General features: G+C 31.0%; 1 protein-coding gene across 50 annotated transcripts in view; it reads left to right on the top strand.

Annotated features, from left to right (window-relative positions):
• The window catches only part of LOC100749230 (calcium-activated potassium channel slowpoke), a 107,540-nt gene that overhangs the window by 15,812 nt on the left and 78,815 nt on the right, over positions 1-12,913 (top strand). The gene's annotated exons all lie outside the window — the stretch shown is intronic.

Here is a 12,913-nt window from a genome sequence, read left to right as displayed (position 1 = left end):
TTGGGGGGGGGGGGGTTCTTCCCCCAGTAGCAGAGATGATGAACGATTAATTATGAAGAACATAGTGACGATTACTTATGTAGAAAATATAAAGATTTACATTGTGATTTACACGTATAAAGATTTGCATTGAGTTCGTGTGTTAGGGATAATCATAGTTACGTTAAGTTTACAATATGGACGAGATTCTTTTGTTATGTTTCAAGTTAACATTCTAATGCTCGTTTATTTATTATTTTATCTATTTTTCGTTTATTGCTAAAAAACTTTCCATTTTTCCAATTAACTTCTAAGTAATGGAGAACTTAAAGTTTTTCTTGATTTTCAGCAAAATTATCTAGGTTTTGCCAATCAAATTCTGTCAGAATGTTAGATATGTATAAGAAAAAGATATTATATAAATACAAATCGTTTGAAAGTTCATTCGAAAATCGACAAAATTTTCTATAATGTTCGTGTCCGAGATATCTTCAAAATAAGCTGTCTCCTTTTTTGGTAAATATCTCCGGAATAAAAACATGATTTTGATATTGCCGGTATTGGAAGCAGAGCGTAAAGTACTTCGTTGGGGCGAACGGTTGGTCATATGAAATTCCTACCTTTTTTTTTAACGTGTCGCAGCACTTGACCTAAATTGTTTACGACCACTAGCACGGGAAGATAGGGACAAAGACAAAAGCAGTGGCAAAATAAAACACAACCGCGGAGACCAAGTAGAAAGAGGTGGAATTAAAGAGGAAGCGATTGTCGACGCCGTGTTTATAGTAGAAACCACTTCCGTCATGAGGGTCGTTATCACGCTCACGGTTCCTGCTATTAGTTTCTATCTTCGGTTAACAAAGTCGTTAAACCGTATGCTTGGCAACCATGCTCGAAACATGATTGAAATATTTATGTTACTTGGTCTTTTACTATATTTTTATCTTACTTTTACTCTATATTTATGTTACTTGGTTTATTGCTCGTATATATTCATATATGTATGTCTATATATATATATATATATATATATATATATATATATATATATATATATATATATATATATATATATATATATATATATATATATATATATATATATATATATATATATATATATATATATATATATATATATATATATATATATATATATATATATATATATATATATATATATATATATATATATATATATATATATATATATATATATATATATATATATATATATATATATATATATATATATATATATATATATATATATATATATATATATATATATATATATATATATATATATATATATATATATATATATATATATATATATATATATATATATATATATATATATATATATATATATATATATATATATATATATATATATATATATATATATATATATATATATATATACATATCCATAATATCATTTATTAACGTCATAGTTAAACAATAATCAGTTTATCCATTTATGATATCTTAATGCTTTTTTTCATCATGTGTATGTATATATTTTGTGATAATCATATGTGTTTTGTAATAATATGTTAAGTTTCATTGAGAAAAAGTCTGATAAATCGTTACCTTGATAATTTGAATTATCAGGACACTAATGGTCAGTCACGCATTGTTTGGATAATTGAATATCTTTGTTTTCACACATATGAAAGGAGATCATTGAACTACCGAACTATTTTATATTACGTTTGAACTATAACATATGAAACAAGATTATTGAATTGTTTCATAAATATAAATTTATCTCTCTACTCTTTCAGTTTCGCGAAGAGAATCATCTTCAAATTTTCTGTTGATCGATGTTTCCATAATTGATCTTCTGATAATTCAGATTCAAGCGTATTAACTCTAACAGAATTCTATATCGATATTATCGTTCTCGTTAATAATAAGTCAACAGGTGTAGAATATGGAAAAAAGAATGAAAATTTGTTCTCCAATAACGATCCTAAATTTTCCATTAATCTATGTTCCAACATCTTCCATTGATCATTCTACTAATAGTTGCTCTGATAATTTAGTTTCCACTCTAATTAATTTTGTTTAAGTTCTATATCAATATTCATTATTTCCACGAATTATTAATAGCGTAGGGTATGGAAAAAAAGAATTGAAAATTTCTCGCCAAAAGCATCTCCAAATTATTCATCAATCAGTATCTCAATATCGTTCCGATCGTTCTGTTAATCGATTAATCGATGCCCTGATAATCAAGCCAATAGCGTCGGGTATGGAAGAAAAATAGTAAATTTTGTATAGGTATCGTGGTTAGTTTGGCACGTCTGTGTCGTTTTATCGGCGATAGAATTTCAGGACTTAATTTCGCGTTTACTCCTATAAATAGTAGTTGGGCGAGAAAAACTCGGTCGAGTCTGGTGTTGGCGCGAAACGACGGAAACTTGGGGCTATGCCATCTCGGGATGTAAAATTTCTTGCCTGGCAACCAGTCGCCCGTCCTCCTACTTTCTGCCACTTAGTGCGTTTTAATTTAGGCCATTCTTATACTGGCCAATCCACCGTATTTCGGTGAAATAGACAGTTTGTTACAAGGCAAATGCCTTTGCACCGTTCCTTCTGCCATTATCTTTTCCAATCTCGATTCATTTTTAAACGACTTGCTGACACACACGTGTGTGTGTATAAAATGAATCCATCTATCTTTTATCAAACATTTAAACAGTTTTAGTTATTCAGTTTTATTAAAATTGTTTCAGTTTTAGGTTCATTTTCATATTTACCTAACGGTTTGCTAACACAGAATTGTTTCAAAGTATTAAAATTATTCAAATTTAAGGAACAGGTATGAAATACATAAAATTCTTGAATTTTCATCAGATATAAATAGTTCCAGGAAGAGATTAATAATGATTAATATTCTTCTAGAAACTTTGATCTAATAAGTAAATACGACATTCCTAATTTTGATAGAAATTAATATTATAGCTTTTTCTGTAGACTCTAGAATTGACAGTGATCTACGCGAATCCCTGTGAACGTGAGAGTTAGAATGATAAAAAATGAAAAACACAAAATACAAATAATACCGATGATATCTTATACTTAAATTACCTAAAATATTCTCTATCCATATGACTTTGTTTATGTTAATAATAAAAAGAGCTATTAATTGTTAATGCAAATACACGTCAACGTTTGGTATAAATAACAACATCCGTCAATCAGTGTATCATAAAAATTATAAATCCATTTCAATAGAGTAGAGGAGCTTTTGTATTAAGTTCTAAAAGAATGTAAATTGAAAATGCAGATATTTCTCAAAGAATAATACTGATTCGAGTACTATAAAACATTTTCAGAGAAACATCAATAGTATCTGCAACGTTAACAGCAATGCAATAAACATAAATCGTTCTTTCACTCAACACGTGTACACCGGTATGTAAAGAGCACGTGGGCTTGGTTAAAATAAATCAGAATGAACGGTGTCTTAAACCAATATAAATTTCCAATCTCCAAAGATCGGCGCAGCAATCTATTTATTATCGTTTCATCAAGATTGATCGGGATTGTTTGATAGGATCTCGTAGACACTTAGATCGCGAGAGCACGGGCACAAGTATATCCATGTATATCCAACGATACGAAAATAGCGAGGGCAACTCGTGATGAGTCTGCCCGAGACCCACGCTAATTCGCACGCTAAAATAAGAACAGCAATTCTTATTTATAGCGAGGTGCGATAGGTCAGATTGTCACTTACAAGGAAAATAAAACAACCATTCGACGTAACCAAAAATTTGTCTTACTTTTCCCGGAAATGTTAAACGAATAAAGCGAAGTAACTGCAATTCGAATAAAATATTACGTTTAGCATTCACGACATAACATTTGGTTTCGTCTCGTTTCGTCTTGTCTAGCCTCATTTAGTCCCGTCTAGTCTCGTTTCCTTGCTTTCGTTTCTCTGCCTGTGGACAGGTTATTTTTGAAGATGCTCCTATGTTTATTATTAAAGCTGCAGCTACTTATTATGCTTAAATCTATATTACGAGATTACATTTTAGACTGTACCGCGAGACAATGAAGTAATAAATGATCGTAGAAACGATAGTGATGTCTATGCACAGGCTCATCTTCTTGTCGCTCTTTGAGATGAGCGTGTAAGTGAGTAGTAGTAGATTGTATAATGAAGAAAATTGCAATTTTTATGGATCTTCGATATGCTTCCTTGGTATGATAATATTGTGAAACATTCTTAAATACATTCCCAGATACATTCTTCAGTTACAGTTATTAATTGCGAATCAATGAGTCAAAGAATGGTACAAGTTGAAGAACAACATTTTCAGGTATCTTGCAAAATAGTTTTAGTTTGCACAAGGTGATAGCGTATGATTTAATGATACTGCCACGATTCAAGCAATGTTATGTTAACTCTGATAAACGTTCATATTACAAAATAAATTGTGGATCAAATCTTTTAGATGTTTTATGTATTAAAACAAAGTTACATCGAGGTTATACTGAATTTAAAGTTCATCAATTTAGTGAATGTAGTTAATTTAAACAAATTGATCGAAATGGTGTTGATAGAAAGTTGCTAGTAGAAGTTTGAGATCAGTTAATAATTTATGAATTAGTAAAATTAATAAATTGATAAGTTACAAGTTGTTCCATAATAAATGTTGACAAGAATGTTATATTCGTATTTAATAAAATCCAAATTCGCAAAATAGTTATCGATGAGTTCGTTCAAAGTCCAGATTGGTCAATTTTTTTTCTAAAAGAATTATTTAGCCGAACGAGTTCAGGATTCACGGTACGTGCATTTCTTTAGCGTTGTCCTTTGGAAAAAGCAATTGGTTGGAAAAGCTTCTGACGATGAAAAAGGATAAACCACCAACGATAGTGATAACCTAGTGACCTACCTCTCAGTTGCCACGCTACCCGGTCGTCTTTGAAAGCTACTAGCATCACAGGTGCACAACTAGGCCTATTTTGCTAAGAAAAGATAGACTCGTTATTGTTGTATTTCATTAAAATCACTCACGACTTATACGATATCTAATTTCGATAACATTTAATAATATTTGCCATATTCATCTAATTTGTTTTAAATTACATATCGTGTTTGCAACTGACTAATTTAAAATTTGTTTTACCTTCAGTTCCCTGTAACAATGCCCGAGTTCAAGTTTTCATGACTTTCTTTATGATAAATTTTGAAAAATTAAAATTAACATTTCTTTTAAATTAATCATTTATAGATACAAATAATTTAATAGTTTTTAATTTAATAGTATAATAGATAGACCGATTAATGTGTCAATGTACAGAGCTATGGAGTGTTGTTTAATTGATCATGAGTTCTTGTATAGAGAAATCGAGAGTGTTCGTTGAATCATACTTTAATGAGGTTAATTTCAAAGTTATAGCTATAGATAATGCTTGAGGAATTTCGCTTGATTTAACCCCTTCGCGACTTTAATACATATCTCGCTCAAAGAATCGTGGATAAAAATTAATTCGTGAAACATGTCGGTGGATGCAAATAGGTTAGCGACGTCAGATGAAACTATATAGATGTTGTATTTTTGGAAACAAATTTTTTTCTGTTTTTTATGCATGAAACAACTCAAAGCATGACGTAACACAATGTTATAGTTCTTACAAAAATAAAAATAAATTTAGAAACTTATAATTATCGCGAAAGCAACTAGAGAAACGGAATCTAATTATAGAGTTGTTTCATTTTTTTAGATTAGTATTTCGTTTTGAACATTATATATATTTTTGAATACCATATATACTGTACATTCTTGTACATAAACATTTTTTTATAAATACATAAACATTTACGATCTATCATTAATAATTTTAAAAAAATTAGGATGAAGATTTTTGTCTCGTTCCCTTGTAACGACTTATATTTATCCAATGTAAACAGAAAAAAGGAAGAAGAAAATTAAAAACTAAATATTAGTATTAGCTGTATGAAACAGACTAATAGCAATTTACCAATTATAAGTCGAGTTTTCATGCATTTATGGAAAATCGAAAATTGCAAACATGCACATATTATGCAAAAATATTCAATGTATAATAATCACCATAATATTTAATGGCTGGAACAAATCTCTGTCTAGCTTCTGGTTTAATCGTGTTTATAAAAATCTAAATTTGCATAAAGATTCACAGTCTAGCAACAAATAATAATTTCGTCTCCCTTGCAAAATTTCAATTAGCATCAAATTTTGCATTTAATCTTTTCTATGATCTCGATAGCATAATTAAAATAATAAACAAATTGCGAATGTTCATGCATTTATGGAAAATTGAAAGTTGTAAAAATGCTTACACTATGCAAAAATATTCAGTGTATAATAATCACCGTAATATTTAATGACTGGGATAAATCTCTGTTTAGTTTGTACTTTGATCACGTTTATAAAAATTTAAATTTGCATAAAGAAGATCCGGAAGTAGAATTCCGTAATAAAGATGCCAGATCATAGCCTAGCAATAAATAATAATTTCATCTTTCATTCAAAATCCCAATTCGTATTTTCTCAAAGCAAATCATTGCCATTCATATCGTCAACTATATTATCGAATAAGCGAAACGTTGATGTGAAAAAAAGCGGATTGGGAGGTTTAATTAAATGAGCGTTACGGCTTATTGATAGTAAATCGATCAGAATCCCATTAAGCGTGAGTATCCATGTTTATTCAGAAGGTGAAAGAGTGTAGCAGATAAGACAAGAGACAAAAGAGACCTGATGTATGCTTTCCTGTCTCTTTCTGTATTCCCAGAAACGCTGACTCCGCTCGTTTTGTCTGTCGAACAGGCTGACGAGAAAGTAAAGCAAAAAAGAAAAAAAAAATGAAAGCAATAAGGAAAAAGAAGATTTCTGAACCTCGAGCTCTGAACCTCATCCCTCTGGAAGCAGCGTTTCTTTAGCGAATCAGCGATGCGTGGCTGAGTTACCTGAAAGCTGAAAACCTGCTGTGCTCTCTCTGTTCTAGTCGGCTATGAAGCGAGAAGGTAGAGCACACGTCGCCGTAATTTCCATGTAATTTCACTGTGACAAAGCGCGTGCAAGAATATATCACGCGACTATCATTCGAGAGATAAACATAGGATTCATTCCTTTCAAACCGATTGTCAGCCCCAAGCGTTTCTCTGCTTTACGAGTTCTTCGTCTTGTGGGATTGCCAATTATCTTGATGCTTGCATACTTCGTACGTGTCAAGATCGAAGTGCTGACAGAATAATCTGAATTCCAAGTATGGCTATAGTACGTATCGGAAACCGGAAGTGGTCATATGTCCGAAGAGGTGAACTTCCAAGAATTGGGTCGAATTATCCGATTCGTGCCACTGAAACCGTGCTCTGTCGTGCGTGCATCGAAGGTAAAAGTGAGAAGCAGGTAGCGCAAGTAAGAGTGAATAGGTAGAGTGTAATAGAATACCATAGAGTTAGGTCATTCCTTACCCTTAATCGTATATTATGTATTTCTTTAGTTTAGTGAAAAGTTGTTGGTTAAATATAATCGTGTCCGATATCAATAATCCGATCAACACTATTTCGCGATAGCGTCATAAAAAATAGAAAAAATTATACTTTTCCAATTTCGGTAATTCGATTCCGGGTTGAATTACATCGATGTGGATCATAGATAACGCCGAGGGCCGCCAGTTCCACGAATTGGCGCGAATAATTCCCATGTCCTAGCACAATTTTCCACGTACGTCAGGACATTAGTGTTACTTCTTCCAGTGATCGTTCTGTTCACGTTAAAAGTAACAATTTCATACAGTTTTGTCAAAATGAATACATTATTTGAAATTTGTTATTTGAATAATTATTGAAAGAATGCAAATACTTTTAGCAAATAATTATTGTAGTAATTAAAACTATAACTAATTAACTAAAACTATTTCAACTAACTAAAACTAAACTAATATATATATAAAATATAATCCCTATAATATTAACTTTTATTGGAGTAGAAACAGGATTATTTATAGCTATTTATTTTCATAACATCACTTCTTGTATTTTTACAAGGATTTTTCGGAAGTTTTATGTTCTAATTTCACTCTTTATTTGTGTTTCAATAGATAAAAGGATATTTAGTACTTTGAGAATAAATTTAGCTTGCATTTGAAACGAACATATTAGTCACATTAAGACGTTTTATAAATATAGAAGAACACGATTCAGTCGAAAGTTCCTTTTTTGATGAGTAATGTTCTATATCTGATGGGCTGAATTCTCTTCCTTTGATATGTTAAATATACTAAATCTTTTGAATATTTAGTTATACGTAAGAATTTCAGTTTGTGTATTTTACTTCACACATTTGCAACGAGTTCTAAGCAACGATGTTGAAGTAACACTTGTTTATTTTACGGTTATAAAATTTGTAGTTGTAACTATGTATATATATAATATGTAGCATACATATGTATACGTAATTTATTTAACCGATATTTCAGGTAACTGACAGCTGCAATAACTAAAGATTATTTATTATTACCTCCTTTTATGTATCCATTACTATGAAATATCCTAATTGCACATACATATATACGAGTACATTATATATTTTAATTAGAATTGTCGTATGAGTTATTAGTTACGTCACGAAATCGAATGTCATTTTTAGCATCGCGAGAAAATAGAACGAGGGTTATATTCGAGGGTCAAATTCTAAAACGTCGAACAAAATGAGTTGTATAATGCAAAAGCGTTATTAATTATCTATAAAATGTTAATTGTATGTAGTGTGGAATATCGATAAAATATACTATCGTTACGTACATAGAAACATATTCTTGGAAAGAATTTCATTCGTTATTTATTTAATAAATATTTGACCTTATGTGATTATCAAATCAGGGAGCTTAGTGCAAGTCAAATGATCTATTATCGATTTAGCTGGTGTTACTTTGCTAGCTTGCATCATGGCAGGAACAATTGAAAATATTTACGAGCTTTGAAGACTCGACTTGACTTTAAGAGCAATGCTTGTCTTAAAAGAGGGTTATCGACGTGTTCCGATTGGAGTTTCAAACGAGATTGACCTTTTGCGGAGGAGGTGAATATCGATAGCGTTACGATACATATGATTAATTCGGATGCCGAAAATTAATTATCATCAATTACTATCGACAACGCTAAAGAAGAAAAGATTTGTTGTATATACAACAAGGTTTGTAACAGAGATGTTAGACTAATCGTAAATAATCGGGAAAATTCATATGATTTTTCTATACGAGTTTAGGCTCGGGACAAGTTACTGAAGACATAAATTTAGCATTTGGAGAAGGATTATGTAACTGTTAGGACAGTTTAACGTTGCTTCGTGAAATTCAAGGCTAGTGATTTTTCATTTGAAAACGTGTCGAGGAACAATTATGTTTAAATGAAAATAAATTGTTCTGTCATTATTTATTACTTTGTTCAAAGAAGAAAAGTAAAGAAAACATATTACCATTTGTTGCGTGACAATCAGTAACGTTCAACAACAAAACAATGGCTTCATGAAAATGTCTTCATCGTATCGTCCAAAGAAAATAATACTCACTATTTACTGAATTTGTTCATTACTATTTCCTACATAAAATAATCTAGAACCACAATTGTGATATTAATATTTTGAAAAAAAAATCCTTGTTGTTGGACAAAATGTTGCACGATAATATTCATACAATAGTTCATTGATCCTCTGTAGTATCTATGACTTTTTGTTCGCATAAACAGTAGCAGGAATTCAGATAAGTAGATTCAATCGGCAGAAGTTTATGTAGTCAGACATATACTAGTGGAGCTCCATTTATTAGAACGAAACTTTAGTTAACGCTTGATTAAATAAACTTCTATCTATTAAATCCACTCTGAATCCAATCTGAAGGCGAATTTCCATTATGTGAACGGAGAATTATAAATTGCCAGGAAAATCAGTGAATTTTTACATTACACTGATTGAGTGAACTCCAACCCATCATAATCTATTACGTGAAAGTGAATGCCTATTCTACGAATGAAAAATCAAGTGAACAGTTGCTTCTATTATATGAATTGTTTATTTCTCGATTTATCCAGTTTCAGACGAATAAAGTTGTCCCGTATAGTCCTGTATAGTTAGTTAAATAAACGAAGAACATACAAATGAAATTCTACTACATTGTCGATACGTGTATGAATATGAACGATAAGCAGGATCCTTAAATTTACAACTATAATACGAAATTACACGTAAGATCGTAAAGTTAGTGAAATGATTGTACTTTGGCTTTCATGGCCTTCCATTCCCTTCCGTGGTTGGCAAACGAATATGAGAAACGTCCGTGCATGGTCTTCATATTTGGGTGACCTAGATTTTCGTAGCGCAGCTGCATACACTCAGATGGTGCATCGACAGAATGACCTTACATGCTCTTCTGCACTCCTACAGCTCTAGAGTAGATACGTATGTACATGAATATATGTATGTGCACGGTCTTCTGCAAATTTCAACGAGACAGGTACACGCGAAATATCCGACTGACAAAATTAAATTTGTGGTTCTATAGAGCTTATTATAAAATCGATTTAGTTTTTGACGCGTTTCAACAGGCTGAGTTCCAGAAGCAGTCGAAGGAACATTTTTCATTTGGTCATTTGGTAATCAAAAATTCAACAGCTTCACGTATAATACATATCGATCGTTTATTTATGATTAAGCACTACGTTTAGCTGAATATGTTTTACAGTGAAGAGCCATAACTGAATCAATAACCATAGCTTCACACGAGTCATTTCTTGTTGTGAATCAATTATGGAAATTAAACCTACTGTACCTTTTTCGGGTAACTTCTTTTTGTTCATAATAAGAAATATTTATTGATCAGGTTTTGTAATAAAAGCTACAATAAAACAAAATTATAATACGAAAATAATAAAAAATAATAGAAACCAAAATATTGTCTCCGGCAATAAAACTTTTTAGTTTTAATAATTTTCTACTGCTTAATCCAAAAGCTCCAGAATCGCTTTGCGTAAGAATTCGACAATAATTAGAATGAATTTCGACTCATTACTCTCTGGTACTCTTAAGCAATTCAAGGATCGATCGATGAAGCCATCTCGTATTTTGCTATTTATTTTACTTTATCATATATTTACTAATCTTGTGATTGGTGATTGTTTTCTAAATGTTGAAAATTGCTTCACCAATTTCCTGGTAGTGAAAATATTATTTGGATGGCTGCAAATGGCAAGTTTTGCTTTATTAGATGATGAAAGGTTGATGCGAAATGGTTAAAGGCCAGATCCGGCAAATTCATTTCGATAATATATCAGTGACGATTAAGAGTCATGTGGCGAAATTTTTTGGTATCTGACGAGTTGCTGTCTGGCACGGAGCCAAGCAAAATCGATCGGCGGTTAAAGTACATAAGCCTTCTGCTTCTTTATTTATTCACGCTACTTGCGCTATACGCTTCAACGAGAAGTCTCATAGTACGGAAGTTGCACATATCTGTGTATATGTTGCTACATGATATACGTGTATGCGAATGTTTGGCGCATCGATGACTCCGCCATCCAATGTATGTATATTTGCTTTCCATATTTTCTTGCGAGTAAACTAGGCGGAAGAAAATAATGGAATAATAGAAAAGATCCTCGTTTTCACAGTTGTTTGGCCATAGTCAGAGTTTGTTCGACGTAAAACTTCTATTCGTGTCTTTTCGTGACTACATTGCATTAGTCGGGAAGCATTACTTTGAGATATTTGTATTCTTTGGCAATGTTTAAAATAACAGTTATAACTGGCATTGTTCGAGATAATTGCTGCGGAAGTTCGTTTTGAGTTACAATCATAATCATATATTGTACCAACTGCTAAGATAGATATCAGTATATATTCTTATTTTCAAAAGTGTTTTATTATTAGTAGATTGCGGATTTTTATGCATTTCTGAAATTTTAAGGCCAAAAAATACACAAAATTCACATAATATTTAAAAATATATGAAATATACAAGGTGTAGTATTTGTTATAATTAGGCTCCGGATATTTATGCATTTGTAGGAAATTTAAGATTCCAAAAAACTATGGAGTGCATATAATATGTACAAAAAATATATACAATGTTTGAAGTAGAGTATCGTTTCTTTAATTATGTTCATAAAAATATAAGGTTGCATAAACGTCCGTAGTCTAGTTAAATTATTTAGTAGGTAAAACAAATTTCTGTCTAGGTTCCATTATATAGTCATAAAAATATGAATTTACATAAATATTCGCATTCTGACTTTCAGGTTCTACATACTTTATTTTCATAGTACCAGACTTTTGTATTATCAAATTTCGTATATTATTAAACAATAGGAAGTTTAATATACAAAACTTGTACTTTTTTAGTAATTTTTTAGTAAATGCTTTTAAAAAATATTTTTTTAGCCATTGCAAGTAATTTAGATCGTAATCGAAATAAAAATCAGAGAAAGTTGTTGTATAAAAATATACAATATTACAAAGTTCGCTCACGTATTATAGTTTTACTGTAATAACAAATAATAAATACCAGTTGTTATATTTAATAGATTTTTTGCCTGCGTGTAGTAAGCAAAGACAATCGTGAAGTGAAACTGACGCTTGGAACGGTCGTGCATTTCGAAAAGTGCTAACAAAGAGGTTGAAGTACAGCCATGTGTCTACTTGTCGGCGCTAGTCAACGTTCGTAGACGAGGGAACTTCAAGTACCACTTTAATCGCATTTAGATGTTGAAACTTCTTATTACCAGTGTTAAAATAACACAAATCTTTCAAACTAAAAATTACAATGTTATGAAATACACATACAAATTTGCTTAAAATAGGTAGTACATTAAAAAAAAAATGTAAAATAATCTGATATGAAAACATGAATAGGAGATGGGAAGAAACAA

Source organism: Bombus impatiens, unplaced genomic scaffold, assembly GCF_000188095.3.
Source record: "Bombus impatiens unplaced genomic scaffold, BIMP_2.2 scf_0102, whole genome shotgun sequence".
NCBI classification, from domain to species: domain Eukaryota; kingdom Metazoa; phylum Arthropoda; class Insecta; order Hymenoptera; family Apidae; genus Bombus; species Bombus impatiens.
The sequence above is the reverse complement of the archived record's forward strand: the minus strand, read 5'-3'. Positions and strand labels throughout refer to the sequence as shown.